Below are 27,924 nucleotides of genomic sequence, written 5' to 3'. Positions count from 1 at the left end.
AATGGAGGTGTTGCTTAGTCCCGTGTGAATCTTCTTATCTGTATGTAACCAGAATGGAATGTGTTTTTTAGCCTTGCTCTGCTGTTCACATGAATGTTTATATCTGGAAGGGAGTATATCAGCTGAAAAAGTCTCCAGTTCGGTGAGTCTGCTCCGGGGTTACGTTTAACCGCCGAGCGTGGGTTGTTGGCAACCGCTCTACGAGAACTGACGGCTCCCAGTTTTTGTAACATGTAGAGTGAGTATAAGCCAGACCCGTTGTGCGACGCTGCGGGGAATAAAATGCCCATATTCTAGCAGTCTCGCCTCTTGGTCGTTTGTTCTGTGTCAGACTACTCTCCTACGAACCTGACCTTGAGAATTTTTTAAAACACGTTGTAAAAGTGAAAAAATCTTATGAAGAGGATATGGGTGTGCAGCTCCACAGACCAGTGAGAGTGGCAGTGTGGTAAAGTAAGTCAGTAAAAGAAACGGCCGATGGCATGCTGACCTTCATTGGAAGGGGAATTCGGTATAAGGTTCGACCACTTATGCTGCAAATTATTATCACTTCAATTAGGCCACACTTGGAATATTGTGTACTGTTCAGTTCATCACACGACCTGAAGAATATTGATGCCTTTGGAGGGGGTGCAGTGAAGGTTTACCAGAGTATTGCCTTCTATGGAGGATTTTAGCTGCGAAGAAAGTTTCAATAGACTTCCTTTTACTGTAATGCAGGAGTTTGAAAGGCAACATTGTGAATGGCATGGATACTGTGGAACGCATGGGGAATTTTTCCCAGCATGGTGGATGCAATTATTGAGAACATAGGGTCGAGCTGTAAGGGATAGGGGAAGTTGAAAACAGATGTGTGAGACAAGTTTTCACATAAAGGCTGATCAGTTCCTGGATGGTGCTGACACAGAAGATGGTGAATGTAAATACAAAAGCATTGGAGAAGCACCCCAATGACAATATGTGTAGGTAGGGAATACAGAGATACAGATCCTGTCAGTGAAGACAGTTTTAGTATTGAAGGGCAAAATGTGTCGACGCAGGCTTAGAGGGCCGAAGAGTCTATTCCAGTAATGTGTTGATCTTTGTTGTAAACCTCCCTCTGAGTTTCCGCATCAAATGCTCCTTTGACAGGGATAGTGCATGGTGAGATATTGAATGAAGCTTCTTCAGCATTGTCCTCGTCAAACTCTCACAGGACACATTTGACATTGCGTTAGACACAGATTATAGCTTCCTGACACTGTCGTCATTAAATAATATATGATTGGAACAACACGGTGTTGGATACAGTGTAATACATCACTAGAAGCCTCCCATAAAAACTCCCAGGACAGGGACAGCGTGGGTCAGATGCACATTAAAGCCCCTTGTTCAACGTCCCTATCAAGTACACCCAAGAATGGAACAACATTGATTTAGATACAGAGTAGAGCTGTCTCTATACTGTTCCCATCTAACAAACCCAGTACAGGGATAGGAGGAGGTGAAAGGCAGAGGAAAGCTCTCCCTGTACTGTCCCTCATTCATTATTCCAATTACTGGGATGGAATGTGTCTACATAGAGAGTGAAACTGTCTGGACACTGTCCTCATCAAACTCGCCCAGAACATGGAGTCAACGAGGTTTGATAGAGTATAAACAGTATTCTGCACTGTCCTCAGTAAACACTCTCAGGGTTCATACAGTACCTGGTTAGATGCAGAGGAGAGGTCCTTCGGAAAGGTCCCCATCAAACACTCCCAGGACAGAGACAGCATGACGAGAGGTGTAGAGAAAATCTCTTTGAACACTATCTTCATCAAGCACTCCCAGACAAGGGACAGCACGCACCAATTTAAGACTCGGAAGAGGAGAAAGTTCTTATTTCACACAGTCTAAATTCTTTGTAACTCCTTCCAACATAGACCTTCGTATATTTAAAGCTGAGATCGATTCTTGATCCAATAGGGGAATCCAGTGTTTCGGAGAAAGTGCAGGAAAGTGGATTTGTTTGGTGTCAAAATAGCCACGATGCTTTGGAATGGAAAGCTGGATCAATGGGACAAAAGAACTTCTCCTGCGCCTATTTTATTTTATTGCCTTATCCCCATCCATTAATCATGCTGCTCACTATTGAATATGGTGCTAAACTTGTTACATCTGTCCTCTAAAAAGGCTGTTTTTACATTGATTGTCTCATCTCTTGAGACATTTTACAGGATCAAGACATTCACCAATATTTCTGAGTCTCCCCTCATAAAGGCACACTACTCCCCCATCACTAATCAGATCACAGCTGCAACGCGGTGAACGGTTTTCTGCTTCTGATATTTTTTTAAAAAGGTGTTCTGGCTTTCGATGCAGTGCAGTGAGGATTTACTTGGTGGATAGGGGTGTGGAAAGGTTATAAGGATATGGTTGAGTAAGTTATGCTTCTGCTCATTGGAAACTAGCGAGTTTGTTGTTTTTCTCTCCCTGTCTAAGAAATGAAGGTCTTTCCATAGAGAGAATGCATCAGACAGTCACACGGCTGATGCTAAAGATGTCGAAGATGACTTCAGAGGATAGATTACATCATTTAGTGAATTGACTGGATTTCTAAAGAACACGAAGAGATCTCGTTGAATATAATGCAACTGCAACAGATCTGTATAGAGCAGGTGCAAGGACAGTATTATTCATGTTTGGAAAGTCCAAATTCAGCGGTCACAAGAACACAAAATAAACCACACATTGAATATCAACAATTGGATTTAACTGAAGTTCTAAAAGATTATAAACAATATATGGGCATTCTCAAAAGGAAGGCAAAGACAGAATATGAGGTAGTCTTGGCAAATAATGTTAAGGGTAATCCAAACAGATTCCCGAAAGATGTTAAGATAAGTCTGACAAATGGAGAGACAGTCGGGCACTTCACAGATGAAACACACCATCTTTATGTTGAACCAAAACAGATAATAGAGGCATGAAATTAATATGTTACATCAGTTATTGCAATGGACAAAGAAATGGCGGCTGGAGAAATCAAGGGAATAAGTATTGAGGGTTTGAGAAAAGTGTGCATTACAAAAGAGGAATTGCTGGATATCTTAGAAAATATTAAGTTGGAAATATGTTCAGGACCCAATCTTTTGTATCCCAAAATCTTGTCTGAAGTTAGGGAGGAAATTGCGGGTTCACAGTTGCAACATATTCATGTAGCATACATCTACAGCAGAGGTATCAGATGGCGAGGCAGTGGGAAATGTGCTTTTTTTCAGAGGGTTTGTAAGCAAAAGATTGGGAATTTTACACATGTGAGTCTGACTTCAGTGTTGGGTAAGTTTGGGAAGAGATTCTGAAAGATAGCAATTATGTTCTTTTGTAGATAGAAAGAATCATTGAGTATCCAACATGGTGTTGTGTGAGGGAAATAATGTCCCACAGACTTGATCAAGTTTGTTCCGCAATCAACAAAGAAAATTGATAAGTGCAGAGTGATAAATGTTGATTACTTTGAATTTCGTCAAGCCTTTGACAAAATTGAGAAGATACACTAATCACTAAAGTTAGACCACATGGGATACCGAGAGATCTTGCTGATTTGATACAATATTGGATTAAGAACAGGAGAGAGAGAATTATGGCGAAGGTTTGTTTATTAGATTGAGAACTGTGATCATCGGTGATCCACAGGGATTGGTGCTGGGTCCACTTCCGTGTTTTATTGATATAAATGATTCAGATGAGACTATCGAAAGCACGGTTAGTAAGTTTTCTAAATGATACAAGGATTGGTTGTATAGTGGGCTGAAAACAAGGCTATCTAAGAATAGAAAATGGCCTTGACCAATTGAGTCAAAGGGTTCAAAAATTGCAAATGGACCTTAATTTGGATAAATGCATGATCTTGCATTTTTGAAAAAATAAACATTGACAAGACTTAAACAATTAAAAGCAGACCCTTGGGCTGTGTTGTCGAAGAGAATGACCTAGTGGTTCAGTTCCACAATTCTTTAAATGTTGCATCACATTTAGTCACTTTTGTGCAGAAGCTATTTATCTTGTTTCCCTTAATTGTTGAGATCTTTGAATATAGGAATTGATATGTTACGTAGAAAACTAAGAAGATGTTGTCAAGGCCTCTTCTGGTCGACCTATTAGGAAGGTATGCGAGAATGTTGTTGGGAATGAAACGTTTGCATTCGAAAGAGACGCAGAGTGGGAGGTTGTGAGCTGACGTTATACAAGTGTACATAATAATGAGGGGAGAGATAAGGTGAATTTTAGTTGTATTTTCCCTCGGGTAGGACAGTTCAAGAATTTGAAAGCTTATTTTTAAGGTGAGCGATAAAAGATTTAAAAAGAGACATAAAATTCAAGTCTATTAACACAGAAAGTGGTTCGTATGTGGAATGAAATTCCACAGGTAGTGGTGAATAAGTTGGTGTGATAAATTTAAAACATACTTCGGGATCTATGCAAATAGAAAATATTTGAAGAGATCTGACTCAGGCGCAGGTCGGTGCACTTTTGGATTATGGTCGGCACAGACAGTTGGAGTGAATGGTCTGTATTGGTGCTGTATGATTCTATTCCACTGTAACTCTGAATCAATTCTGTAATTCACGTCTTAATCAAACAAACCCTGCATATAACTTCAAACGTCTTTTCCCAAATGCTACTCCTTGCAAACAAAACTAACATTTCTATAGCACAGGTCTGAATACATGATCGAAAACCGCTCGTGACACATTTCGTCCACGAACCCCGTGCTGACAGAATTTCATTTCCAAATTAATGTCTTGCCTGCCCTGTGCCATTGGACAATTAGACCAATTAGTTGAAACCGTTCTGCTCAGTCAAACCCCCAAAAAGCACCACGACAAATCTCTCTGGGTTTCACATACAGGAGGTTACAAGTTGATAATGTGCACGTTGTGAGACGGGTTTAAATCTGCATGTTTCTGAAAGAGTGAGACATGCAATTTAGGTTTGTTCACTTTAACCATTTGATCTTCACCCAGGAATGACATTTACTTTGTAATTGTAAAATGCAAGAAAGAGACTGGAATTAGGAATTCACTCCATTTGATTGCAGTGGAGATTCACCAGAATGATAAATGGACTTTTCGGATGCAATGACTAGACATCGAATTGATACAAACTCAGTGTTAATTTCCTGGAATTTATAATTGAATTGAGTCAATCTTAATTGTCATGTGCTCTCGAATGTTTGAAGTGAACAGTTTGTAGTGTTGCCACTTTTGAGCTCTCTGACGCACGGAGTACGAAGATTTGGAATTCTTACGTCTGTTTTGCCATCTTGAATCCATCATAATTTTTTTTTTAAATGAAAATAAAGAATCGAGAAGTTTTTTTTTCGAAAAATACTCGAATTTTAGTCTTTACAATGGCACCATGCCAAGAAAAAGCATTCAGTCTGCCGTGGCCAAGTCTCTGGACCAAGCAAAGCTTCACGACTTTGAGGCCTCAGAAAAGACTTGAGGTTATTACAGATTTCGAAAGAATATTGGAAGCTGTTCTGTTTCATAGAGAGCAATGTGTCTTGCCACTTCTGGAGATTAGGGCTTGGATCAACGCCTAAATTTTAACAATGGTCTGAAAACCTTTGGAAATACCCGTGATATTTTCATCACGCTTTTCACTATTGACGAGACCAACCCCAACATGATTATGAACAAACGCTCCCAGGACAGATACAGCACAGTGTTCGTTCTACAATAAAATCTCACTGTACTCTCACCATCAAACATATCTAAAGCAGGTGTCACACAGGATTTAATACAGAAATAAAGCAAGTAAATTTCTCTTTTTAATGTCTCATAAAATAATCCACCAGCCCGTATTGAATTGGCTTGCATGCCCTCGACTTCCTTAAAACCTCCCTTTACACTGTGCCGCCAAACAATTTGAGAACAGTTACAACACGGGGTTAGATATAGAGCAAAGTTTGTTCCGGGTGCCAATGACTGAGCAGCACAAAATGGAGAATGGATGCCCATGGTTAATGTAAAGGAACATGACAAACAGTAGTTCGAGGACTTGGCAAAATATTTGATTAATGTAGTCTTCACAAGAACAATAATATTAGCTTTGTTCATCCACGGGAACATAACTGACATCGAATACGCAGCTGCATTTGTTTATATATATATATAATAAATAAGAGAACAATATATAAGAGAGCCAGGAATAAAGACATGGGTGGATCGTAAATACGACAGGAAAGAAAACTCTCATAGTTTGTTGTTAATGATTTCTAAAGTTAGGTGTGATCACAAACATGTGTTGGAACAGATATTATAACATTTAGTAAAAATAAGTTTCATTTTGTATTTACTGCAACGAGGTGAATAAGCAATTTAAATTCACCCTAAATGATAGGCAAGTATCCAATTATTTAGTTGTTAACCTACTCCATCTGGAAAATGTCGAGGCAAGAATGAACTTGAATACCGTGTCCATTTTGAAAATCTGCAAGAAATAAGGTCAGAACGTCTGGGAAACGTCATGAGACCGTGAAGGGCTGGGGACAGACGACAAGCCTGCCCATCTCCAACGTTCAGTCATATTATTCGACTGAATGGAGATGTACATAATTAATTAAAAATCTGACTGGTTTGTAAATGTTAAAGATGGAATTAAGCCAACGTATAACAATGTGGTGCTGAAAAAAACACAGCAGGCCAGGCAGCATCCGAGTAGCAGGAGAATCGACGTTTCAGGCATAAGCCCTTCTTCAGGAATGGCTGAAGAAGGGATTATGCCCGAAACGTCGATTCTCCTGCTCCTCGGATGCTGCCAGGCCTGCTGTGTTTTTCCAGCCCCACATTTTTCAACTCTGGTCTCCAGCATCTGCAGCCCTCACTTTCTCCAATGTACAACAATGAGTATTTTCCTTTCTTGGCAGAAGACGCTCTTTGTATTTTCAGAGGATTTCTTCAATCAACACTTTTATTTTGGAAATTATTTCCTGTGTGTCGAGTGAATCATTTTGTGTTTCCACACCAAGAGCTTTCTCTGCACTGACTCCATCAAGTAATCCTTGGGCAACAACAACACTGAGTTAAGTGTAAAATAAATTTCCATCGGCATTATCCTCTTTTTGTTCTCGCAAGATAAGTGCACTGCCATTTGAAACTTGATTAATTCTCTCTCTGCACTGTTCACATTAAGTAATCTTCAGTCATACTGAGGTCGACGTCTGCAATACGCAATCCAGAGTCGTAAATCTTCGGATTCGATCAGATTTTAGATCCCACTGTAATGTCACAACTAGTGCTGGGACCCTTACTTGCAGGGAAGGTACGGGTGATGTGTGTTTAAGGTGCAAGATAGGCGGATTAATGTGGAATTGAGGCATTTGTTTCAACTGTGAGGCGGGTGTGGCTTTGGAATGCATTGCCTTGAAGGATAGTTGAGGCGGGAAAGCTTAGAATCTTTAAACAGTTCTTGGATGAATAGTTGAAGTTCCACAGCATTGGTGCAATGCGGGCACGTTGGGAAAGTGCAGGCATCATTGGGATTTATGACGCTAAATACTTGAAGTTTTGAAAGGTATCTTTGGAATGATATGATTCCAGGAAGTGATTGAATCAAAAAGAAAGGAGAAATTCATTGATTCCAAACAATTAATGTTTTCTAAATTTCAGTGCAGGAATACTGGTCAAACAGCCGTTCTCCATAATGTATGGTCCGTTGCTTAAAAAATGTTGTTTCCATGCCTTTCCTGAGATTAATCATTACTCATTACTTTTCGTCCAGTTTCAAATGAAAATGAACTATCACTTTCAAAGTGAATGTCTGACTCACAAAGTAAAATACTCCTTTTATGGTTTTGAAATTTTGCAACTGATAACGTAACAATGCTCGGTTTTATTAAGTAAAGAGGTTTTCTGTTCCAAGGAGACCAGAAAAGCAAGCGAGTAGTTGGTTGAGAGCTGAATTTATTGAGCTTTATATAATTATGTGGGGCATGCAAAATATATATGAGAAGTGACTTTCCCTTAGTTTCGGGTGGGTTCAAAATTAGGTGGTGCATTATTAAAGTGAGAGGAGAAAAATTTAAAGTAAGCATGACAGGCAACTGTTTGTTCAGTGAGTGGTTCGTGTGTGGAATATAATGTAAAAGAACTGTTGTTGATGCAGGTAAACTAAAAAAGTTTAAAGAACATTTTGTTCAGTTCATGAATAAGATTGGTTTCTAGGGACGCAGGTCAAGTGAAGGCAGGAGGAACTAGATTAGTCTAGAGACATGGTCAGCATGAAGATGTTGGCCTGATTCCATGCTGTGTGGCTCGATGACTGCAGAGAAAGGGGTTGGGTGGGCAGGGTGGTGAGTTGGGGACAGGTGAACTTAAGTAGAGGGTGCGACTTGGTTGGTCGATGGGATGACTGAATATACTTCGTTCCTAGAATGAAGGGTCGATGACAGGAAAGGAAATGAGTAGGCAGAGTCTGGTAAGGTGATGGTTCCTTCATCTGCAAATGGAGAAAATGCAAAACCTGCCGGCACACTTCACCCCTCCCCGACATGCAAAGCCCCAAACAGTCCTTTCAGGTGAGGCAGAGGATCCTCTACGTCTCCTCCAACCTCGTTTACACTATCCGGTGCTCCAAATGGGGTCTTCTCTACACCAGGAAGGCCAAACATAAATTAAGAGAATGTTTCGCCAGGTATCTCAGCCAGCGTGGCAAGGGCCCGACCTAAATTCACAGTCACTGTCTGTTTTAATTCCACTTCCCAATCCATTTCCAACATGACCATCTTTACCCTCCTCCTTGGCCACAAAGAATCAATCTGAAAATTCGAGGAACAGCACCTCATCATCTATCTGGGCAACACAATGTCCATAATGCTCAACAATAACCCAGAGGGTTATTCCAATTTGAAATAACCTCCCTTCCAATGACCCGACTCCCTTCTCAGACTCGCCCCTTCTCTCCCATTCTTCCTATCGACCCTTCCTGTTGTACTGAATGACGGCCTGTTCTTCCTTAACTAGTTCTTCTCTGGCAATTTTGACGATGATCAGAACCACTTGTACTGAAAGGCGATTAGCCTGCTTCTGCTGAAACAAGCTGTGGAAGCATTCTGATGAACAGTTTGAGAGATTTCATTCTGTGAAGCCCTATGCGCATCCACTTCCATTTCGACTGACTTATGATTTGAGTGATGTCACTGCCTTCAATCAATAAACTGATATTAACAACAATCTTTCATGGAAAGCCGGTGACAGTGCCTTTGCTGACATTTATTGTTCACCCCGAATTTCTCTGAGCCCAGTTAACATGCAACCACATGGCTATGGTTTTGGAGTCACGTTTAAATAAAACAAGCAACGACGACATATTTACATCCACAGAGGATATAAGGGAACTGCAATTTTTTTTCAGAAATCCACAGTGTTTGAATGCTTAACAGTGAGCTACTTTAATTGGTTAATTAATTTATTCCAAATTCTGCCGTCTGCTGTCGTGAAAGTAAAGGCAGGGGAACATTAGCTTGGGTTTCGGATTACAAGGTCAAATTTAAGAGCACTAATTCCACCCACACCAGTCCCATCATCGCTAGGCATTTGGAGAAAGGTTAACAAATTTTCAAACCAGAAGAATACTCAGGTCTCAACGATTTGATGTATTCAATCAATAATCCAGAATTATCCAAGATGGTGCAAGAAAATGGTGACTCCTTGGGAGCGGTCTACAGCATTTTTACAAATGGCATATGTATTTGCAGATTTGAAAACCGTCTGATCGACAAGAAGTGAATATCAATGCTGAAATCATAGGATGGACCTCCCTGTGGAAATATGAAATCAAAATCGAAAGATCTTCACAGGCTGGAAAGTGCTGAGGACGGGTCATTGGTCCCGCAATAGTACCTTTGATTTCTCTTCACAGGTGCTGCAGAGCCTTTCCAGCAGCTTATGATATTGTCTGGTTGCGATCCGACCAGCTTTGGAATGAGAGCACACCCTACGGTGACAAGGCATTGTGGATTCCCAACCAGATCAACTTCTCATAAAACTCAGGGCAGCGTCTGTTGCCCACGAAAACTACCAGATGCACTAACTCACTTTCTGAAGCAGCAGATTTCTCTCACTGACACCTGAGGTGAAAGAGCCGCCGAGAGGACCTCTGCCCCGGGTCCATTGGGAGCACTTACTCACTTCTCGAACCAGCTGATTCACTCACCACCATATGGGATCAAACGAGAGCGCCCACACACGCAGGAGGATTTTGAGCCACGCTGAACGTCAGTTGTCTTTGAAACGACAGGATTTCTAAATCTGTCCTCTCCCAAGCATATATATGGAAAACCTCCAAACTAGGACATAACGATGGACGACCTTAAGGATAGACATGCTTTCAAAAGGGAATTGCGAGGCTTTTGAATGCTCTGTTGCACAGAGTCATGGCACACCGCGGTTACACCTGATGGTGCCTCACAATCTGTGAAATTGTCAGTTCAAGAAACTGAATACTCAGTGACTTCAGGCATGTCAAGGGGCTACGGAATATTCCTTCTAATTGACACCACCTTGTGCTCAGCTGCAGCGATCCTGGTGAGTCACTACTCCCTGAACCTAAATATCTTCCAGTAGAATACTATTCCTACTACCTATCAAGTGTGCTTACCACTGGTATCCTAAAATCAGTCTATACTACACCCTATGTATAAGTGAAGAACGCACTTGATGAAGTATAAAACGTTGCAAACAGTCTTGAGATGGAATAACCGGAAGCCCCGTTGATCATAGTTGATGAGTTCAACCAGGTCAATCTCAAGAATGTGTTTCCACAGTAACAAATAGAAATGGCCTGTCTCAACAGTAGTCCAAACATCCTTGATCATCAAAGATGGCTACAACCATTAAAGATGGCTAACTCTTCATTCTGCATGCGCATTTAAAAACATCAGGCCATAACACTGTCCTAATCCAGGCTTCCAAGCAGAAATTGTAGCGTGAAGTCCCAGCACAGAAAATAATGCAACGATTATCTGAGAAAATAAAAGGGCTTCAAAGGAACTTTTAAGAATCAGTGGACTGGTCCATGATTAAGAAACCAGCAGAAAAGCTAAACGCGTTTGCCACTATTGTTACAGACTTTGTTAGCAGGTATGTAGATGGCTGCGTGCCAGTGAAGTTAATCTGGACGTCCCCCAACTGGAAACTATGATTGAACTGAAGAATGCAGTCTGCAGGGAAGCCAGCAGCTGAGTTGTTTATGTCGGGTGACTGACGTTTCGCGGAATGCAGGCACGACGTTAGAAAGGCCATCAGGAACGCGAAGAGGGAGTACCAAACGGTGCAGCAGATCAGGGAAGCATAACAATCTAACCAAACTTGGACATCTAATACTGTGACGATGCTGGGCTAGAAGAAACCAAAAAAAGGTATCTCCAGCAACAGGGTATTTCTACACGATGAGCTCTGTGCATTCAATGCTCGCTTTGAATATTAGGGCAGTGAACTGACGCCACGTGTCCTCGCAGCATCGGATCCAGCTGTATATTGAGGCATTGCCACAGGCATTCGATCTGCCTTCTTCAGAGGGAACCCATGGAAACCGACGAAGCTAGAAGAGGTTTCTCGCCGTGTACTCAAATGCTACATAGAGTTTGAGTATTCACAGACATCATTATCCTATCTTTAATACAGTCTGATGGTCCCAGCTTCTTCAAGAGGACTACAATAGCACGAGTGCTAAAGAATAGTCATAAAGTGCACCACACTGACAACCACACAGTGGCCGTGACATCCATAATTATGAAATGTTCAAATAGGTTGGTCTCATTGATTGCCTTGATATCTTGTAATTCGCCTACCGGTCCAACATATCCATTGCTGACACAATCTTGCTCGAGCTGCGCTCATGTCAGAAAGTGTGGACAAGAAAGTTGCTGATGGAACAGGGGAATCGATACTTTGGGCAAATACCCGTCTTCAGGATGGGCTTATGCCCAAAATGTGGACTCCTCTGCTCCTGGGATGCTGCCTGACCTGCTGTCCTAGTACCACACTCTTTAATCTGACCTCCAGCATTTGCAGTCCTCACTTTCTCCCAACGAAGACAGTGATGTCAACTTCTACTTATTGACTAGAGCTCCACCTTTAATAATACAATTCAACACAAGCTGATCCCGAAACTCCAGGATCTAGATTTTTGCTCCCGTCTCTACTGATAGATTTTCAACTTCCTGATACACAGGACACAGACCGTGAATGGAGGAGATAACGGTTTCCCCATGGTAATCCTTAACACGTGTGCCCGTGAGGCAGCAAGCTCTAACAATTATCCCGCAAGACATTTGCAGCCAAATTCCGCATCAACCCAAGTTACGAGCTTGCGAACTGGCAGAGTAGATCAAATCTCAAAATCCGACGAGGCAGAGTACAGGAAGGAGATAACATGCTTCGCAGGGCAGAGTCAAGACGGCAATATTTCCATCATCGTCAGCAAAACGAAGGAGTTAGTCATTGACCACGACAAGATGGGCACGGCCCATCTGCATCAATGGTGCTGTTGTGGAAACGTATTGGAAGTGTCAAGTTGCTGCAAGAGGCGATCAACAGCAACTTGTCTGGGTGCACCCATGTTGACAGGGCGATGAAGAAAGCACAAAATCGCCTTTTCATTCTCATGAAGCAAATGAATTTCAGCATGTGCATAACGAATCTAATCGTTTTTTCAATCGATGCTGCAGTGAAGCACTTTGTAACTTCTCTTTGCATTTCTCACAGATATCATTGTCTCAGGTGTTGTGCCCATCAACCCACTGTGCTACATGTCAGTCTCCAGGTATAAGTATTAGACAATCACTTGCATTATTGTTCAGGTTCAAAGTGAATGAACGTTTCGTACAGTGCTTTTGGAACACACTGTTCCTTTTCAAACGTTGCTCGCTGAGACAAAATTTGCGACACTTCTGCATAGTTAATCTCTCTCCGGTAGATGAAAGTTGATGCACAAGTGTCTAGATTGTCGGCATCAACGAAATTCGCAACATTACAATGCACGAAAACTGAATGGAAATGCCAACTTGGAGAATACCATCCAGATGTGGTCCAGTTACCCGACAAATCTATTAACGTCATCCAAACCATTATAAGACAGCTCACGGTCATATTGAATGCATTATACTTCAATTACATGCATACTCAAGTACGGAAGAAGATGATTACAGAGAAAAGTTGAAATGTTATCTTCCAGGCCGCCATCTTAGGTACCTAAAAGAAACACTATCATACATTTTACCACCCGTATCAGACACCAGTTCAGAAGCTGTCCTTGCACCATTCCATGCCGACAGCCCACTTCGTTCCATGCTTCATGAGGCCATCAGCTGTTGTTTTCAAAAGATTTAAGTAATGCTCGGTTACCCTCTTGTCGTTATTTTCTAAAAAGATCTAAACGCTGAAACATCCAGCAACCATTCCTGCACCTGTGCAATCCATAGCTCTGTTATGGCGACAATATAATAGTTCCATTCTCTGGTACATGCTCTAAGTTTATCACTTGCATTGAAGCAGGCACACTTTAAGTCGTCCCTTTGCCCTATCAATGGTATATCCATCCTGACAGACTCTGTTTCATTCTATTTCGACCAGTTCTTCAACTGAGTCTTTCTTCTGATCTGAAGCGCTGGTTTGCATTCCCCTGCCAATCTAGTTTAAACACTCCTGAAGTGATGTAAAAATCTCGTGATCAGGACATTGGTTCCCCTCCTGTTTAAGTAGAACAAATTCCTAATGTACAGATCCATTTTCTCCAGCGGGTACCCAATGGAGAGTTTGAGACAATAAAATGTCTGAATTTGCTGGACATGGTTTCATTGGAATGTCAAAGGTTGAAAAACAAGCATCTGGTACCTAGGATGGGAGAGTTCAAATCTAGGCGGCAGTCTTTCAAGGTAAGATGAGAAAGATATGAAAGACGCATGAGGGGCAACACTTTCACCCAGGGAATGGTTCTTGTCCGGTAAAAGAAAAGGATAGCAGTACAGTTACAACATGTTAAATACCTTTCTGTGAGTACACGAGGAAGAAAGATTTGAATAGAAATGCATCAAAAGCAATCTAGTGCAACTGCTTTTCCTTGCCAACTTGGACGTCATGAAATGGTTGGACTGAATAGTCGGTTTCCATGCTTTATGACTCTAGTAAATAATCTGCTCTGCTTTGTTATTTTCTTTATTTTGTCCAGAATTGTCTTTGTTTGATTCTGTGTCGTTTCTGTGAATGGGTGCTGAAAAAACTCTTCCTGTTGTACAGCATAGATCATCATCGTCATCCCGGGCCTGACGGGATATATCCTAGGATTATGTGGGAGGCAAGAGAGGAAATTGCAGAGCCGTTGGCAATGATCTTTTCGTCTTCACTGTCAACAGGGGTGGTACCAGGGGACCGGAGAGTGGCAAATGCTGTGCCCCTGTTCAAAAAAGGGAATAGGGATGACCCCGTGAATTACAGGCCAGTTAGTCTTACTTCGGTGGTCGGCAAAGTAATGGAAAGGGTACTGATGGATAGGATTTATGAGTATCTGGAAAGACACTGCTTGATTAGGGACAGCCAGCACGGATTTGTGAAGGGTAGGTCTTGCCTTACAAGTCTGATTGAACTCTTTGAGGAGGTGACCAAGCATGTGGATGAGGGTAGAGCAGTGGATGTAGTTTACATGGATTTTAGTAAGACATTTGATAATGTTCCCCATGGTAGGCTTATGCGGAAAGTCAGGAGGCATGGGATAGTGGAAAATCTGGCCAGTTGGATAGAAAACTGGCTAACCGGTCGAAGTCAGAGAGTGGTGGTAGATGGTAAATAATCAGCCTGGAGCCCAGTGACAAGTGGAGTTCCGCAGGGATCAGTTCTGGGTCCTCTGCTGTTTGTAATTTTTATTAATGACTTGGGAGAGGGAGTCGAAAGGTGGGTCAGTAAATTTGCAGATGATACGAAGATTGGTGGATTTGTAGATAGTGAGGAGGGCTGTTGTCGGCTGCAAAGATATGATGCAGAGCTGGGCTGAGGAGTGGCAGATGGAGTTCAACCCTGCCAAGTGTGAGGTTGTCCATTTTGGAAGGACAAATAAGAATGCGGAATACAGGGTTAACGGTAGGGTTCTTAGTAAAGTGGAGGCGCAGAGGGATCTTGGGGTCTATATTCATAGATCTTTGAAAGTTGCCACTTAGGTGGATAGAGCTTGTAAGAAGGCCTATGGTGTATTAGCGTTCATTAGCAGAGGGATTGAATTCAAGAGTCGTGAAGTGACGTTACTGCTGTACAGGCCTTTGGTTAGACCACATTTGGAGTACAGTGTGCAGTTCTGGTCACCTCACTTTAGGAAAGATGTGGAAGCTTTGGAGAGGGTGCAGAGAAGATTTACCAGGATGTTGCCTGAAATGGAGAATAGCTCGTACGAGGATAGGTTGAGCGTGCTAGGCCTTTTCTCATTGGAACGGAGAAGGATGAGGGGTGACTTGATAGAGGTGTATAAGACGATCAGGGGAATAGATAGACTAGACAATCAGAAACTTTTTCCCCGGGTACAACAGAGTGTTACAAGGGGACATAAGTTTAAGGTGAAGGCTGGAAGGTATAGGGGAGATGTCAGGGGTAGGTTCTTTACCCAGAGAGTGGTGGGGGCATGGAATGCGCTGCCTGTGGGAGTGGCAGAGTCAGAATCATTGGCGAACTTTATGTGGCAATTGGATTGGTACATGGATGGGTGCTTAAGCTAGGACAAATGTTCGGCACAACATCGTGGACGAAAGGGCCTGTTCGGTGCTGTATTGTTCTATGTTCTATGTAATTATTCGTCTGCTAAGGGCATTGATGACTTAACAAATTGTTAAGTCTTTCGTTTGAGATTCAAAATCAGAGACAGCAATTAATTATTCACAATGCCAATGTTGTTTACTTTTTAAGATGTCGTTAGAAATTATTGAAATTGCTACTGGCGATCTTTGATGGGTTTATATTACAGGGCAAGGTACAAATCAGATCATACAGAATCACTGGAATGTCGCCAGCCCAACCATACTGCGCTGACTCATGAAATGAGCATCATTGCTGAGAACATTTGTTACAGAACATGGAACATGACAGCGCAGTACAGGTCCTTTGGCTCTCGATGTTGCACTGGCCTGTTAAACCACGCTGAGCTGCAAATTCCTGCCTGCTACCAACATGTTTGGACACTATTCCAACCCAAATGATCATCCAATGTTATTTTGAATACCTGCAATATTATGAACAATATTATTTAATATTGTTACAAGGGGACATAAATTTAAGGTGAAGGGTGGAAGGTATGGGGGGATGTCAGGGGAAGGTTCTTTACCCAGAGAGTGGTGGGGGCATGGAATACGCTGCCTGAGGGAGTGGCAGAGTCAGAATCATTGGTGACCTTTAAGCAGCAATTGGATAGGTACATGGGTAGGCGCTTAAGCGAGGAAAATTGTTCAGCACAACATCGTGGGCCGAAGGGCCTGTTCTCTGCTGTATTGTTCTATGTTCTATGTTCTAAGGACATATATACAGCCGAGAGATGGTTCACGACTACTGTCAGAGAAAAGAGTGAGGAGTTGGAGTCGTTGGAATTCAGCAGAATGAGAATCCCGCATTACAAGAGAGATTAAGGTTGCCGCAGTGGACGGGGGCAATGCAGTTTTGTGACTGCAGTCAGGTCAGCAGTGATCTTATTGAATTATGAAGCAAACACGAGAGGCTGATTCGTTCTGTTCCTGCACTCGGATTGAACGGTTTATCCAATCAAACACATGCAGAGCCAGAATGGAAGGGAGAGGTATATCGTGAAACTCAAGCTAGACATCATTGCATAACCATTGCGATTTTTAGAGAAATATTTCTAGATTTCGTATCGGTGACACAATGCCCATCTCGCTTTATCTCGTTTCAATCTAAAGGTAAAAAGTTGGTAATATCCCAGAATGTGTGCACGCAACGTATATGCCGACGAAAGCAGTGACTGAAACATTACAGAATGGTCCTTCCCCACATTGAGTCGGTCCTGACAATATTATGACACATCAAATGCACAAAACAACATAAAAACAGAAGAACATAAAAAAATGTTCGAGTAGAGTAGGCCATCTGCGCCATCGAGTCTGCTCCGACATTCAGTGAGATCATGCCTGTGTTTTATTTTGTGGTCTCAAATTCAATGACCCACTCTCTCACAATAGCTGGTACTTCCTTTCTGCTTCAAAAATCTATCTTTGCCATCAAAGCATTCGAGGAGGTATCCTCAACGGCATCAGTCGGCAGGGAATTCCACAGATTTACTACCGTTTTTGTGAAAAAGTTTCATCTCAAATTGGTGCTAACACTACAGCCCCTTATTCTGAGGTTTTGGTCATGCAGTTTCGCCCGCCAGGAGAACAGCTTTGCTGCCTCTATCTTAGTTATTCCTCCATAATTTTGCCTCAGGGCATTTTCAAGTTTGTGAGTTTTCCCGCCACCGTGTGGGCGGCACGGTGGCACAGTGGTTAGCACTGCTGCCTCGCAGCGCCAGAGACCCGGGTTCAATTCCCGACTCAGGCGACTGACTGTGTGGAGTTTGCACGTTCTCCCCGTGTCTGCGTGGGTTTCCTCCGGGTGCTCCGGTTTCCTCCCACAGTCCAAAGATGTGCAGGTCAGGTGAATTGGCCATACTAAATTGCCCGTAGTGTTAGGTAATGGGTAAATGTAGGGGTATGGGTGGGTTTCGCTTCGGCGGGTCGGAGTGGACTTGTTGGGCCGAAGGGCCTGTTTCCACACTGTAATCTAATCTAATCTAATCTAATCTAATCTAACTAGCCTCCCAGCAACTTCTCGAACCACGCCATATTCTGCACGAAAATATTTTCATCCCTCGAAATCTCATGGCTTTCAGATGAAAGTTGCCTCCTTCTTATTGACGCTTCGAGTTCCGGCAAGAGCAGCTTTCCATTCACCTTGTCCATGTTCAAGATGAATTTTTGGATCCCTACTGGGTTCCTACCACAGGAATTGCTCTGCTCTAAACATAAATTCCACCCTTACGTTTTCTCTTTTCATTACTGAAATTCACCATCCTAGTTAACTTGTTGATATATATCTGCTGCAGCCCACGCAGTATAATCGCATAATCCCTATACTGCAATGACCAGAACTGCACAGAGTGTTGCAGGTGTCAGCTCACCAAGGTTCTGCTCGATTCAGCTCATCACCAGTGAAATCCGGTCCACCATCTACAAGGCACACTTGAAAAATTTGATCAAAAGCTCCCAAATCAGCTGGATGGGTATAACCCCAACAACATGTAAAAAACTTTCCATCATCCAGAAGTAAGAAACCCACTTAATCAGCATCACATCCACAGACATGACCTTCTCCACTGGCATTTCTCAGCTGCTGCAGTGCACAACATCTACATGATTCCCTGTATAAATAATCAAAATGACGGTGAAAGCAACTTGCAAACACATGACTGCGACCATCGAGAGGGATAAGTGTAATAGGTACACATAACTGCACCTGTAAGATATCCTCCAAGCCAGTCATCATAACCAGCTAACCTCTTTGGTTCTTCAGTGTTACGAATTTAAATTCCAGAAATTGTCTCCTGAGATAAAATGTGGATGAACCCCACCCAAGTCCCATTCACTTATCTCCATGTGGATCTCAACCTCACCGTGATGCTCACCGCTGCTTTTCCTGCGAATACCAAACTGCTCCAGCTGACCGATGCATGTGTGCCTTAAGTACCGCAAGCTCCAGGATTACCCTCGATCGATGATTGTCCGGAAAGTCATCTTGGTCCTAACATTAAAACCAGTTGTTTATCTAACATTGACAAAACACTAATCTAAATTTAATATTCATTGTACCCTTAACGATACGAACCATACACCTAATCCAGAATCCAGGCTATCCCTGCTGATACATTTAAACAGGACTGAAAGTCACTCAATTGCAGTTCCATTGATACTGAATCCTTCATTGAATGTTAAGACTGATCCGAAGATTAATTGTTTAAAGCTCACCACTATCTATATCTCCGAAACCAAATATTGCCTCTCAATATGAATCACAGAAAGTACCCGTGCCACTTATCTCTATCCCAACAGCACGAAAACTCTTCTGTCTCATATCCACCTCCAAATATATCAAGGTCCCAAGAAACAACATTCACTATGAACCCTAATCTCAGATCAAAATAGGGCTTGCAATGTGCCCCACGCAAACAAGATAAACATATGCTAACAGGAAGAAACAGAAGACGCAATCAGAAGCATTCACTGAACATCTCCGTGCAACCTACCCTCCTGTGAACAGTCCGCAGTATTCCTGTTTCGGGGCTTTATGCACGAAACGTCAATTCGTCTGCCCCTCGGATGCTGCCTCGCCTGCTGTGCTCTTCCAGCGGCTACTTCTCGACCCTCAACTCCAGCAGTCCTCATTTTCTCCGCAGTATTACACAATGCTGATGGAATAATCTGACGAGCATGGTTCACTAAATGCCAACATATCCTAACTTGCTCGATATCTCACTGGCCTTAATCACATTCACAGACAGATTATTCCCCAGCCTTTCTCTCATCCACAAACACTCCACAATTTTTGATGTTTGAAGTGTTGTCAAGCTGGAGGATGAATTTGCGGATGTTAGATATTGTTATGCAACTAACAAGATGGTGGGGATATTTTATTCATTCGTGTGATATGGGAGTCGCTGATGTGACAGAACTTATTGCCGGTTATCAGTTGCCCTAATAAGATGGTGGTAACAGATTTAGTCTGTGTGGTGCAGGGAACGCGGCAGCACTGGCAGCGAGCAAGTTCCAGGATTTTGACCAAGCAACACGAAAGGAGCAATGATGTAAGAACGATGGGTGAATAGGAGTGGAACTTTTAGGGGTTAATGTGCTCAAGCAAATATTATCTTGTCTTTCTAGAGAATTGTGATCACGATTTTGGATCATAAAACTGCTTTTTTAAAAGTATCTGCAATGCATCATGAATACGGTATCCATTGCTCAAATAAACATGGATAATACTGACCTTCTTGTGCACTGTTGAAACTGCACCCAGTCAGGCAAGTCGGGAGGATTTCATCAAACTTGCGACTTGTCAGTGTGGAATAAAATTGATGAGTCAAAAGGTTTACAATACTCTAAGCATCTGAATTGCTCTTGGAGCGAGTGTACGTGCCTGTCCAAACCACTTTAGTTTCCACTCAATGTTAACCCACACTATGTTGCTTTTCGAGATAGGGAATTCATGGATAACCAAGCAAGCATAAATACGGGATTATAAAACATATGTAGTAGAGGTAGAAATTACATGCACAATGCCTCAGGTTTGTGAAGTTATAATCATATGTGTATTGGAAGGGTGATGGAAAGTTGCATCAGAGCACGAGAGTAAATTAGAACCTGCCAGAGATTCAGTGACATTACAAATCACGTTTTCCCAAGGCTGCCAAATATTCACAACAAATGATTGAGACAGTTACGTTTCCAAGTTTTTTTTTAAGCACAGGTCTTTTCTGTAGATGTGAACAGTCGATGGAAGACGGAGGTTTGAAGAACTTGGCAATAAGTGAATGCCCATATAATGGAAAACTACCGTTCTCACAGAACGTGTTGTAAATATGAAGTAAAGCTACCGAGAGCACGGGGAACGTAACTTCAGCAGGGTAGATATGATCAAGAAACTCAAAGACAAGTGAGTGAGGTAACGATGGAGAGATGAATTTTTTGAGACTTATTTATCTGTTAAGTCACAAATCTGAAGAAGGCCATGGAAATTGCCGAATTCTGTTTTGCTCATTTTTATTTTGTGAAATACTCAACTGCATATTTTTAATAAAAGAGGGCGGTGCTATGGACCGAGTTTGAGTTTGGACCTTGAAATTCAGTCACTGATCATTGAGTGAAGGTCATCATTACGAGGTCTCAAGCTGGAAAAGCAAATATTTACAGGGCCATTTGCATTGGACATTGATACAGTTTCTAATTCTGTTTAGTTACTTCACGTGATGAGTGTCGTCCATTCTTGAGGGAGTCTGTGTTTCTTCCAATTCATTCCACAGGCTAAACATTATCAGTGTCACAGGACTATTTCAGCTGTTGTCATCTGTTTGTTCCTACGTTTCAAGAAGAAAAAACATAACAAATCAATTCAGAATATTGCGCAACATAAATATCCACGTGGAGATTCTTATGAGTTTAAAATTAAGGTCCTGCAAATCGGTCGTAACAGAATCACACTGAGGGAGATTGCCTACAGAAGCAAGGGACATATTAATGCGCATTGAAAATGCATGCTGCGATTCGAACAGTGAGAAAAGTATTCTACCTAGTGCTTTGCGTCATTGGTTTTCCTGGTGAGTGAAGACCATTACTTAGGCTGATCAACTCTCTGCCTGACCTTGTTTCTGCGGTTGTCCAGTGAGCACGAATGTCACCTGCAACAGCACATTACATCACATATCCCAGATATAACTCTGCAGTTTCATTTTGCTGCTGCCACTGTTTCAATCTCTCTACATTATGTTATTGCAATCAATGTTGAACCTTTCCATGAGGAGAGCACGGTCTCTGATGAATCTTCTGTGAAGGACTATAATCATTTGTACAATGATTGAATAGAACGAAATTGGGATATTATCCTTCACTTAAGGTTTCGAAATTCATTCCAAACAGAAACTTTAAAAAGAACCAGTTCCAAGAAAAGTTGTGGACTGAAGGAAAACAACAACATGCAATGCCACAAACCATATTATAGCTCAGGTAATGGCTATCTGGAGACATGGGATTGAGAGAAACAAGTTCTTTTAGGCAGCACTAGGTCAGCAGGCAGAAGCGTTCCTTACCAGCAGAACTGCTCTTTAAGGGGAGACTGAATCGTTAGATGGTGGGAGCTGGTGGTGGCGGGGAGGTCTTCCAGTTGCTTCCAAGAAATACAGAAGCAGAATTTCGTGGATATGTTAGAGACATGTGATGAAGTTGTTTCAGGCGCATGGTAATGGAACACAGCTCAAATGAACACCAGTTTGCTTCAGGATTTCAGGGTAAATTGCTGGGGAAAGCAGATTCTGTTGTTTCCGGTAATTTACCAATGTAGAAATTGATTGCAGTCATGCTCAATGAGTAAGAAGCTTGGGGAAGGATATATAAATTATCCTCCAGTGAGTCTGGAATATTCTGAAGATGGTTGTTCATGCAAAAGTGTTGACTCTTTCAGATGATGTTCGAATTACGTTCATTTCACAAAGTTCTCCTGAAGCATGGACCAGTTCAGGTTCTATCTCGCACACTCCCGCTCTCACTGTCCCTTTCTCTCTCCGTCTCTCTCTCTCTCTCTCTGTCGTAGAATGATGTTTTCTTTGATATTTTTACAAGGACATGGCCAGTATGTTCGGGAAAGACCGAGTGGCTGAGCTCGATGACAAATAATTCAAAAGCAAAATCACAACCAAGACAGGTGTCACTCTCAGAACAGACCACTCGTTTAAGAAAAAGGAGGACATCTCCAATTAAAAGTAAGGGTTTGGTTAGTGCTGTAGAATATCGAAACCTAGGGATTCAGGAACAGAATTCTTCAAAATTTGCGCGACATGCAGAAAGGTTGGCTTAAAAGGTGTGCAGCACGCTTATATTCAGTGTGTTGCCTTTAGATGAAAGGAGCTTGGACTGTACGTTTAGCTTACACAGGACGTTACTTTGGCATCTCCTGGAAAAGACTTAATTAAGATGTAGAGGATTCTGTGAAGGTTGGCCAGAATGTTGCCAGGAATGAATCGCTTGTGTTGGAAGGAGAATCTCGTTCTATGTTCACCGCAGGTGGTTCAGGGATAAACTGACTGATTTATAAAATCATGAGGGAGCATAAGCAATGCGAATGGCAGGTGTCTCTTCCTTAAGGTGACGGTTTTCAAGAAATTGGACCATAATCATAACGTGAGAGGAGAAAAGTTTCCAAAGAAAGCATGAAGGACTTTTGTTTTTGCACAGACAGCAATTCGTATGTGGAATGAACTTCGAGAAGAAGTAGTTAATACGGATACCATCATAACGTTTTAAATACATTCAATTACGTGAATGATTTAGAAATGTTTGAAGGAATCTTGGCCAACCGTGGGAAGGTAGTACGAGTTGAGTTTGGGATTATGGTCGCAATGGAATACTTGGACTAAATATCCTGTTTCCAAGCTGTATGACTCTGTGACCCATTGACTCACTGACTCCATCAGTACTGCCAACAGGGAATATCACAGCAGCTTTGGTCAGGAAGTGGAATGGTCCACATTACCCCAGTGACTGTACATTGTGGTCAAGATTGGTGAGTCGCGATCCGTTCTGAAGCTAGGCACCTGGGCAGATTAAAACAACTAGTCTATTTCACTAAGTGTTTAATGGAGTATCCTCTAAGATCGATTAATGCCAATGGAGTGAAAGAAATTCTGATGACTATCAGCAAAGTTATATTCAGCATTTCCTGGAGCTAAGCCATCAAAGCCCAGGCCAAAAACTATTGTCATATCTGTAAAATTACTCGATTAGAATGAAATTGTAACTGATTGTTATTACAGGATTCTAATGTTGCAGTATTCAAAGCACGGAAACTTGGCATTTAGGCCAACTATATCTGACAAACGTAAAGCTCCTCACAGCCCTCCGTTCAGTCCACGTCTTCTTGCGCACATATGAACATATGAACACATCCTGCCACTTGTGCCTTCCTCAGGCAGAATGTTCATGCTTTCTTAACAGTTTTTCGTTAAAGCTCATTCCCCACAACACCAATAGTTCGACAACTCGGAGCAAATACTATCTGCCTTTGAATTGCTTGTAGTATGCAATTGCTACCACTTGCTATGCTGAAAGGAGAATTGCAAATTCTATCTGAAGGAGAATCTTGGGTTTCAGGAACAGTTCTCATTTTATCATGAATATTGCAAGTTCAGTCTTTGTAATGCTTGAACTGAAATTGGTCTGAAAGAATCAGAAAGTATATGATCTGCCTGTGCATTTGTTCCTCATTCCAAATCTTACTGGCCCAATTTCCTCTTACAAAAAGCCTGCTTCATGCCAAGTCACACATGTATAAAACTGGAGGTGAGTTTCTGTCCTGTGTCAATTCAAATTATTGATCTTCTAACTAATTACTTTGACGTGTTTGTGGATGAAATCGATCCATTGCCACTTAGTTTCCATGATGGAGAATGTTCGTATGCATTGATTATTTTTGATTTCCTTTCCCCCGTCTTACAGTCAATTTAGTGACGGTTGGAATCCACCTTTGTGGTTAGTGTGGACGCTCATCATGCAGCCGGCTGTATCTGCTAGCCATGGCAGTGGTGGATCTATTGGTCGTTATCATTGAGATCATACTCAAACGAATCAAACATGATTTTTTCCCAAGATCATTCTTGGACATTACCCCTGTCTGTTGTGTTCATGCTGTTTTGCGCCGTCTACTCATAGACTGTTCTGTCTGGTTCACCATCGCTTTCACCTTTGATCGATATGTCACCATTTGTTATGAGAAACTGAAAACTAAATACTGCACTCAAAAAACTGCAACAGTGGTTCTCACAACAATAAGCTGTCTGTATTTTCTAAAAGATATTCCTGTCTACTTCAGATTTGAACCTGAAAAGATCATTGGCAATGTACCATGGTATTGTACGAATTCAGGTGCATACTATGTTGACCCTTTGTGGAGAGGATTTAGCAACTTTGAAAAAATTCTAACACCAATAACGCCTTTTTAATTCTGTTCCTCAACGCTCTGACAGTCAAACACATTTTAGTGGCCAGTCGAGTCCGGAAAGGTCTGAAGGGTCAGAGTAATGGAGAAAAGTCTAGTGATCCAGAGATGGAGAGTAGAACGCAGTGTATAATTTTACTTTACGTCATTCCTGGAAGCTACTTGTTTTTGTGGCTGTTGTACAGTTTGTTTTATTTTGATATTGACGATCCTTTAGGTAGTGATGGGGAATATATATTTGAAAGAGTTGCATACATGCTGCGAAATTTGAATTGCTGTACTAACACCATTGCCCATTTTGCATCTCTGCCAAAGTTCAGAGAAAAGCTCAAGAACCCATTGAAAGCAATTTTTGTTTGAAGTATTCCACCAGCACAATCAAAGCCACTGTGTGAGAAGTACTTATTGTGTGGAAACTAGAAGAAGAAAATATCTGGGAGGTGTATGTGCAATTTTGTCAATTGGGGCAGAGGTTTGGACAATCTGAGGAATACTGAGAGCTATTCTCAGATGCCAAACATAAAAGGGCCAAGGAGAGGAGATGACTCTGGAATGACCTGAAGTGAATGAAAAGAAGAAAACAATCACTTTAAAGAATTTCACAACAACAGAAAAGAGGAGGACTCAGAGTACTTGGAGGAAATATCTGGACAAGAATTAGGAGCAGAAGGAGGCCAACAGAAAACTCAAACAGATCAGGGCTGATTATCTACATCAATATCAGTTTCTTAAACCGCATCGACTCCCGTTGTTGTTAAACTGAAAAATTGAACTCATCCCCGTGCTGAACAGAAATTATCAGAGAACTGAAATTACAAAAGATGTCAGACATGCCGAAAAACGTCATCAATGCAGCTGACGTTCGGTTGACCAGATATAAAAACGGCAGGAAGGCAATCGAAGTGCCTCCCACAGGACAGGAAATGAAAGTGATCGACAGTTTCTCCCCCACTCGGTCTTAGCTCCTCGCATCCGCTCACACAAAACAATCACAGGTTGACAAAAGAAAATGTTGTGCATACAGCAAATCTTCATGTGTAATTACACAATATATTCTCATAAAATTCATAATCAGAAACAAGTTTTTAAATTTGTATTCCGTCCATTTCTGATTGTGTCACTGCTGTCACCCTCCACCTGAGTGAAGCCCTAGGCTTTTCTCGTGAGAAAGTATCGTGGTAAAATTTATGCACAGCCAGCAGATGAGTTGGGAAGTGAAATAATAGGCCATCACACAGATGGGGGGATGATACAGTTCCCCATTCATGCTAAGCGTTGACAGTCACTCAGAGCTAAACTGCGGACCGGTCACTTACTCCATCTTCATATGTGTAAATGCTTTCTGAATATATCCTTTGCAGACAGTTCCTTTTCGAGCCACAAGTGAAACGAAGATTTTCAGTCAGACGTGACTTTTCCATTTTGATGACTTCCTGATATCAGTCTCTTTGCTGAAAGCTTAATCGATTGCATTGCTTCCCCAGACTCGATTACATCACTGTTGGAACTCAGATTCCACACTGGAGTAACTGGACATTAGGGAATACAATGCTGTCTGTTTCCAACTGCCACGACCTGTCAATCATAAATGCTACCCGTCTCTTCCTCCCTACACTCAGTCCACTTATTAACTACCATTCTGAATTTCATAAGCTTGCCCTTGTATATCAATCTCTGCATGGCTTCTTCCTATTTGAACGTGGCAATTGCTAATCTTCTATCACCAGCTTTACGTTGATTGCCTCCTCCAGCCATTTTGTTTCTCCTTACTTCTGTAACATGCTGGAATCTTGCCAGTCACAACCCTTCTCTTCGCTGCAATGCATTTTAAACCTGCTATGGTACCTATCTTTAAAATGGCATTGTGTCTCACGTTCTCCATAACACTGTGCTGTCTTTGCCCATCTCCAGCTTTGAAAACATCCACAATTTATTAAAGCTCCAACAGCAACAAACATCTTGATCTCCTTTTATGCGACGAGTGTCTGCAGCAATCACAGTCTCCATCCCTCCAGAAAACACATCAATCTCCCCTTCTTCCTTCGTCGTCCTTACCACTATTACTCCTCCACCCGTTAAGTTCGCCATATTTCTGGAACGTCTTCCAAACAGACAGTGTTCATTGGCTGCTTACACCTGTACATGAAAGTAACACTCTGTAACTCCTCCAGTTAATCTCCAATTTCTGCCTTCTAATATTTATGATCATCTCAAACACCAACATTTGTTTCCAATTTCCCCACACGCCTCCCTATTTTTCTAACCTGCACCAATCCTACTCTCTCAACATTGTATCAACCCTGACATGCTACAATCCTCTAATTCTCTGGAAATCTCTCAAATTCGTCTCCCCGTTCCTGATTCTGTGACACATTCGGGCCTTTCCAAAACCCCACCCTGTTCATACATTCAAACCAATGTCCAGTAATCTGTGAGTCCAACACACCTTAAAATGCATCCCCTCGCTGTAAATTCGCCGTTCTCAGCACTACTTAACTTTGTCCAGTCCGTTTCGTCAACATCTTCAAAACGCAAAAACATGCCCATGGCTGGACCACCTTCAGCCCCAATAGACCTCCGTATCTTTGTACATTATTTCATCCACTACAAATGTGAAGTGTGTTTCTATCTGTCTTACTCAAGACTGTGTCAACATTTGCCACTGCGGAATTTGTTCAATGCTTGTGTTCTGCAGGGTGGTGTATTTTGATGATCATTTCAGGCCATTCCTCCTAAACTGTTTCTGGCGATGTTGACTAGAGACCACATTTCCCAAACTATTTTCAATGTGATGCTTCCAGCATACCACTCTGCCTGGCCTATTTTCCAGTATTGCGTTCTACAAACCATTCTTCCCAGCCAGACCATATGCAACAATTTTCAGAGACTTTCGAGAGAGAACTGGTTGCCTCACATCATGTATACTCCACCGCAGAGAAGTGGCAAACCTTGCGGAATATCATGCACCTCTAAACCCTGGCTACCTTTGTGAAGAATACCTGCGAGACACTCCACTGGATTCAAGCCAAGGCAACTGAGATACTGCAATCTTTGAAGCCAAGCGTGTCACACTAGCTGAGAACAAGCGGTCAGCTCGCTCGAACAAAGTGCAGATTCACAGGGCAGCAAGGAACAAGGTTCAGTGGACTTCCAGGTACATGTACAGGACACAGCT

This window comes from Chiloscyllium plagiosum, unplaced genomic scaffold, assembly GCF_037043375.1.
Source record: "Chiloscyllium plagiosum isolate Xiang-an unplaced genomic scaffold, Cpla_swu_hap1 HiC_scaffold_48, whole genome shotgun sequence".
In the NCBI taxonomy this organism is placed as follows: Eukaryota; Metazoa; Chordata; class Chondrichthyes; order Orectolobiformes; family Hemiscylliidae; genus Chiloscyllium; species Chiloscyllium plagiosum.
This window is presented reverse-complemented; position numbering follows the sequence as displayed.